Source organism: Dufourea novaeangliae, unplaced genomic scaffold (genome assembly GCF_001272555.1).
Source record: "Dufourea novaeangliae isolate 0120121106 unplaced genomic scaffold, ASM127255v1 scaffold121, whole genome shotgun sequence".
Taxonomy (NCBI): domain Eukaryota; kingdom Metazoa; phylum Arthropoda; class Insecta; order Hymenoptera; family Halictidae; genus Dufourea; species Dufourea novaeangliae.
Window position 1 is genome coordinate 4,646 of NW_015373991.1, and position 7,366 is coordinate 12,011.

Here is a 7,366-nt window from a genome sequence, read left to right on the forward strand (position 1 = left end):
GTACCGGCGCGGAGGCTGGTGGCCGACCGGGCCCCCCCGCGTCGTTATTCAACGACCGGGAGGACAAAGTGGTAGACCACCAGGCCACTTTGTTCAGCAATGCGACTGATGAAGAGGCGTCAGGGGCGGGCACTTTGTCTGCACCTGCGTCTGTGTGCGATAGGAGGGGTAGGAGGAGGGACGTTCCCTCCCACGTCCCCTTCGACGCACCAGGTCCGTCGAGGTCGACGGATGCGTCGCTTGAGCTGCGGCCGACCGGTTCGACTGCAGCGCCTGCGGCGACGCGGCAGCCGGGGCCGGCGGCCCAGCACGGGCAGTACGGACCACGGATGTACAACTCAGAGGTTTTTCTTGGTCGATTTGCAGCGCCATTGGTGATGTGACTCTGTACTAAAACGAGTGCCGGATATCCGGGACGCGTTTGAATTTCGGAACGATTTATAATAGACGAGACAGTGAATGACTGGCGGCTACTATATGAGATCGTGTATAATAAATTTGAGTTATAATAAATTTGATATTAGGTGTTCGCAATTTTAAATATGTTTATTAAATTTATTACATAATATACGTATATTATGTAATAAATTTAATAAACATGTTTAAAACTGCAAACAACTAACATTATATTTATTATAACAAATTTATCACACACGATCCCATACAGTAACCGCCAGTCACTCACTGTCACGCTCAAAATTTAACATGATATAGAGAGACTATGTAATAAATGTAATACAGATTTAAAATTTCGAACTAATAACAAATTTATTATAATAAAAAATTTACCATACACAATCCCACATAGTAGTCGCCAGTCACTCACTGTCATGCTAAAAATTTTACATTACATACATACAGTATACAGTCAGTTATTTCCTAAAGTATTTGAAATACCAGAAAACTCTCGTGTTTCAAATAATTTAGGAAATAAGGGACTGTATACTGTATAACACAAACAATACATACGATACATGCATACTACATTCTTCTATACTTTTTTACATAATAGTCCCTAGCCATCTTGCACACACAATCATGCACGCCACATTCATCAAATGACTGCTTTATATCTGAAAAATAAGTGAAAATGACTATAAGTATGTGCACACATAAATTTCATAAAAATTGATTTATTCTATAATATAAACAAACTTACCCAGTTCCTCAAACTGGCTTTCTGCAGTCAGAGATGTGCCATCTTCTGGTTGCACCATTTCATCTAAAAAATAAGTAATATTGAAGGGAAAAATACATTTGCATGTAAGTTATATAAAAATAAAACATAATACTTATTCTTAGCTTTTAAAATGAAGTCGTCCTTTTTGTGGAAAGAATACATACATGTGTCCATCCATTTTCCTCGCAGTCCTGGCAAAGACAGTGTGGGGATACTGTTATGCTTCAGGTTTGTTTTATTATGAAGACCAGCGAACAGTGACTCCTGTGTGAAATGTAATTCACACACACGGTACTGCCTTCGTCTGAATGGATGGACGTCGATTAAATCTAACCTGCATATGGCCAAACACCATTTTATTCGTCTCTGAAACAGTTAATTTTTACAATTTAAAAAATGTTTGTAATCCTTCGATATGTTCGTATATCATGAAAGGCTACAATATATCCAAGTTTCAACAAAATCCGAAATATTACCTAAAAAGTGTTAGACTTCACGTAGAATAACCCTTCGTTATTATTGGGAGAAAATTTGTAATATGAATAAAATTATAAAAACTGGTTTTAAGTATAATCTTACCTCTTTCTCCTGTGGTAAAACATAGGATTTAACTTTACTCCTCTCGCTCCTGCAACCAGGAACACAGCAAGACACCATTTCCGTAAATTTGTAATCCTCCTGCAACCGCCTGCAACAGAAAACAAAATTTAAATGGCCTACGGGTCAACGGCTTGAACTCCCTCCACCGCCAAAACGTGTTTTATCCACCGACTACATAGCACTACATAGAAGTACATATGTCGAAAAATGGGACTTTAGCACCATTCGTGATGTGACTCGGTAGCTTATGACTGACCACACTATTCTAATGGGAGTTAACAGCCCGTGGTACGGACGTCGACGTCGGCGTCGACGTGTCCGAGAGCGACGACGACGACGACTCCGATGCGTCGGCGTCGACGGTCTCGGCGGCGTCGGTCTGGTCCGACGCTGTCGGGCCTGGCGCGGCGACGACAGGCCACAAGCGGGGACGCTCACCGTCAACGGGCGACTACGTGAGCTTGGCGGAGGCCAAGAAGCGGCTCCTGGAGCTGACGCTGCACAAGTCGTGTAAGCCGCTGCCTTCAGAGGCCGAGCTAGCCGCAGAGATGCGGCAAGCTCCGACGGCGGACCTGGGGGCGGTGATCCTCGAAAAGATCGCCGTCGTCCAGAATGTTGCGGAGACAAGCCGCAACCTGAAGGGGACGTGCGTCCTCTGCCTGCAAGAGGCCGCATTGCATATTAAGCATGCGGCCGCCGAGCAGGCAAAGCGGACGACGGGCTCCGAGCGGGAGGTCGAGCTCGAGCGCCAGCTCAGGGAGCTCCGCGCTTGGCTCGCGGCCACGGAGGCGCTGTCGCGCGTGCGCGACGACGGGGCGGCGGCTGACGCGACCGGGCTAGCCCCCTGGACGCGGTTGTTATGCCGCCGCCCCCGCCTCCGGGGCCGGCCCCGTTGCGTGGCCCGAGCTGTATTGGCGGTATCTCTCGATATCGCCAACGCCTTTAACACCATCCGCTGGGACACGATCCGGGAGGCACTCCGTGAACACGTGGTGCCTCCGTATCTCCGGATCGTGCTGCGGGACTACCTGTTGGACAGGGCGATCGAGTACCCCGGCCGGGATGGCACGATCGTGCGACGGAGAGTTAACCGAGGCGTACCCCAGGGTTCCGTTCTGGGACCCCTACTGTGGAACACGGGGTACGACTCGGTTCTGCGCAGGCCCCTCCCGCTCGGTGTGCGTGTCGTCTGCTATGCATCATGTGCTGATCATTGCTGTCGGGAGGTCGAGGCAGTGATGCCAGAATCGTGGAACTTGCTTCCACCACCACGACGTCCTGGCTACCCCCACTTTGTTCCACAGTTTCTGCCACACAAGCATACTTTGCTTCTATCCGTGTGAGCTGGCTCGTTCGGGTGTTTCCGTAAGATCTACGTTACCAACGCGACTCCCAACAACCAGAGCGCGTGCGCAGAAATCATTTCGTGTGCTGACGTCCTGGCTACCCCCACTTTACGTCCACCGTGCTGACACACACACACAGGTATATCCCAGCCCTGTCCATGTGCGCAGGCCGTTCGAGAGACGGTGAGCTATATTTAGAAAAGAGTGGGGGAAAGCGACCCACGATTCTGGCATCACTGCTTGCCTTGGAAATCCTGTTCGAATACGACTGCGGCGAAAATTCACGTTCTCGACGCGATGCCCCGCAACCTAAGCGCGTGAACAGTCAAGAAATCCTGTTCGAATCCCAATGCGGCGGTTTTACTTTTTATTTTTAATTATTTTATAATTTCACTTTGTAACCTCTAAGTAAAATAAAAAAGTTAAAAAATATTGATTCAGGAAGCATTTAAAAAGAAGAAAATAAATGTTTTCCACTTCAATGTCTAAATTTTTTATTATATACATACATATTATGTTGTATACACATAAATTATTTTTACAATTAGATGTTACCCGCTAAAAACCGCTGCAGCTGGTCCACGTATATGCCGAATGGTCTTTTGCTTTTCTCCATATGAAAAGAAAAAAACACAATTGAAATAGTAATTTTAATAACATAAGATAAAATATTAAGATTGCTATGAACTTATTTTTTTTTTGTTGAATTATTCTGTAATTTCGCTTCCTCACTTTTGAGTAGAAGTTTCGCAGCAAACGAAAGTAACGAAGTACGATAGTCTTTTAAAACTATTTAAAATGTGCCTCATTGTAATATTTTGGAAATTCCTTTATTGCCGGAAATTTTCTTTATTGACAGAAATTTCGACGGCTAACGGTAATGAATTTCTAAAAGCTATTTCAACGGTAAGGGACTTTTAATTAGGTCCATCGTAGACGTCGTCGAATACGTTATTTATACGTTATAATACGTTATGAGGTAGGCGCGGTGATTACGGTTGGCCGATCGTACCAGTTGCAATCCATATTACTTTAAATGACACCACTGAGACGGGTACGAGACCTATCGATAATCTTTTTAGACCTCATTTCAAGTAATAAAGGGTGCAATTGGTACGATTCGGCCGATCGTAAACGCCGCGCGAGCGGCTCGCTTACCTGGAACTGGGCGCACGGTTACCTTTAACAGGTCCTTTGTGAAGTCTATAGCGGATCACTATTAGCAGTATATTGTTTTTTCGAGCGCCTAAGCACTTCTTTCGAATCCCCTGAAATTCTTAACTACCTCTTTTCAAAAGACTCTTTTGACATAATGAAACAATAACGTATTCGACGACGTCTACGATGGACCAAATTAAAAGTCCCTTACCGTTGAAATAGCTTTTAGAAATTCATTACCGTTAGCCGTCGAAATTTCTGTCAATAAAGAAAATTTCCGGCAATAAAGGAATTTCCAAAATATTACAATGAGGCACATTTTAAATAGTTTTAAAAGACTATCGTACTTCGTTACTTTCGTTTGCTGCGAAACTTCTACTCAAAAGTGAGGAAGCGAAATTACAGAATAATTCAACAAAAAAAAAATAAGTTCATAGCAATCTTAATATTTTATCTTATGTTATTAAAATTACTATTTCAATTGTGTTTTTTTCTTTTCATATGGAGAAAAGCAAAAGACCATTCGGCATATACGTGGACCAGCTGCAGCGGTTTTTAGCGGGTAACATCTAATTGTAAAAATAATTTATGTGTATACAACATAATATGTATGTATATAATAAAAAATTTAGACATTGAAGTGGAAAACATTTATTTTCTTCTTTTTAAATGCTTCCTGAATCAATATTTTTTAACTTTTTTATTTTACTTAGAGGTTACAAAGTGAAATTATAAAATAATTAAAAATAAAAAGTAAAACCGCCGCATTGGGATTCGAACAGGATTTCTTGACTGTTCACGCGCTTAGGTTGCGGGGCATCGCGTCGAGAACGTGAATTTTCGCCGCAGTCGTATTCGAACAGGATTTCCAAGGCAAGCAGTGATGCCAGAATCGTGGGTCGCTTTCCCCCACTCTTTTCTAAACATAGCTCACCGTCTCTCGAACGGCCTGCGCCCATGGACAGGGCTGGGATATACTTGTGTGTGTGTGCCAGCACGGTGGACGTAAAGTGGGGGTAGCCAGGACGTCAGCACACGAAATGATTTCTGCGCACGCGCTCTGGTTGTTGGGAGTCGCGTTGGTAACGTAGATCTTACGGAAACACCCGAACGAGCCAGCTCACACGGATAGAAGCAAAGTATGCTTGTGTGGCAGAAACTGTGGAACAAAGTGGGGGTAGCCAGGACGTCGTGGTGGTGGAAGCAAGTTCCACGATTCTGGCATCACTGCTGTGTGCGCTGTCCTTCGGCAGACGTCGGCTGTTCTCGGCAACAATCTACGTACGTCACATATTTACGACGCGACGGCCGAGCGGGAAAAAATCCCAAGCAACTGCAAGCAACCCAAATGCCCAGAAACGCATGAATTCTCTCTCGCGCTCATGATGAAGACCCCGTCCGAAACCCCGTTCTTATCCCGATGCGACGGTTTTAGTTTTTATTTTTAATTATTGTATAATTTCATTTTGTAATATGTCAGTAAAATAAAAACTTCGAAGATATTGATTTAAGAAGCATTTTTAAAAAATGGGAGATGTATTTATTTGTGTTTAATATTTAAATTTGCACAAATACATATTCTCTTATATACAGGGTGTTCGACAACTAGTGGGAAAAAATTTAAGGGGTGATTCTTTGAGGTAAAATAAGACGAAAATCAAGAATAACGAAATTGCGAAAAATGCTTCGTTTGTTAGTTATAAGCGTTTAAAAATTGACCCAAATCATGGCAATCCGCGCGCACGGAGTGTCAGCGGATCACGGCTCATCAGGGGCGCACAGTCACTTTAAAGACTCAACGACGTGCAAGAGAAGTAGGTAGAACAGCTGTTTACTTACCCCGTAGAAGATGTCGATCACTTGTGCCCGCGGTATTTGAGTCGAATCCACCTGTATCGCATTAACTCTGATTACTCGATAAAATTCGCAAGAAATGTAAATATCTTCTTACGAATATTATCGAGTAGAGAGGGTTAGTGCCCCCTCTAGTTGTTACGTATCACAATTGTCCTGTCCACGAGTATCCATGAAATTAATTCGCACATGCACGTACACCACAGAAGTCCGCGAAAAGTGTCCACACACACTGAGCCATTGTCCCGTCCGCGAAATATGTCCATACACATTGCGTGATTGTCCCGACCGCGAAAAATGTTCACACACTGCGCGATTAAGTAGACCCGCGAACTGTTCCTCCGTTGGGTTTAACACTCTATAGGTTACACAAAACTAACACTCAAAATAATTAATTTAAAACTATTTAACACTAACTTTTATACTAATTTTTAACACGCTATAATTAATAAAACCTACAATATTTAATAAAACCTGCAATAATGAATAAAACCTACAACATTTAATAAAACCTGCAATAATGAACAAAACCTACAATATTTAATAAAACCTGCAATAATGAATAAAATCTACAATATTTAATAAAACTTGCAATAATTAATAAAATCTACAATACTTAATAAAACCTACAATAATTAATAAAACTTACAATAATTAATTTGCACTATTTATAACGACGACATACGCGACACTACTAAATAATCACTACGTAATCACTAAATATACTAAAACTTAGTTTTCCGAACATGAACTCTATTTGCTCGTAGAATGCAAAGGGCACCGTTCGGAAAGGACGACTGATATTGTTGAACTGATCCTCCCTCGTTAGGATCGATGTGGCGTAATAGGTCGATCCCCACTCTTTCATGGTCAATACTTTTTGGGAAGGAAAGACTGCATGGGAAAATGTCTTGGAGGTCGCGTTCCTTTTCGTATATTCTTAGAGCAACATCTGTATTTTTTTCTCGTACACCACTCGGGGCCTCGAGGTTACTTGGCCACGATGCCGAGGGTGTGCGAGTCTGGACATTATAAAACTGTCTCTTGTCTTCTGCAGGGCGACCACCCGCGGATTGCCTGTAACGTGTTACTGCCATCGACGAAGACCTTGCCGATTGTGTTTTCGGCCGTCCCTCTAGACATTAACTTGTAAAAAAAACTTTCAACCTCGAATTCCAATTCCATGTTAGAAATGGTTCATATTACACCGAATGTATGTGTTTAACAA